Source organism: Sardina pilchardus, chromosome 2 (assembly GCF_963854185.1).
Source record: "Sardina pilchardus chromosome 2, fSarPil1.1, whole genome shotgun sequence".
Lineage (NCBI taxonomy): Eukaryota > Metazoa > Chordata > Actinopteri > Clupeiformes > Clupeidae > Sardina > Sardina pilchardus.
Window position 1 is genome coordinate 46,695,659 of NC_084995.1, and position 284 is coordinate 46,695,942.

A 284-nucleotide genomic window follows, 5' to 3' on the forward strand; every position below is an offset into this window, starting at 1 on the left:
CTTGTGGATGTTTAATTAAATGTTATGTGTAACAGGAGCAGCAGATTAACGGAAGGGAGCGGCAACCATTACCCTGGTCCTGTCAACATAGGAAAACTGCTGCTTTGCTGATATTGAAATCACGACGCAATCCACAGCGTTGCTGGCGGGGAGCTGGATTGAGTGTTTCCTGTTCCTGCGTTACGTCTGGCGTGTGTATGTGTGCGTGCGTTTGAATGAATGTAGCTTGTTTGTGTGTGTGTGTGTGTGTGCGTGCGTTTGAATGAATGTAGCTTGTTTGTGTG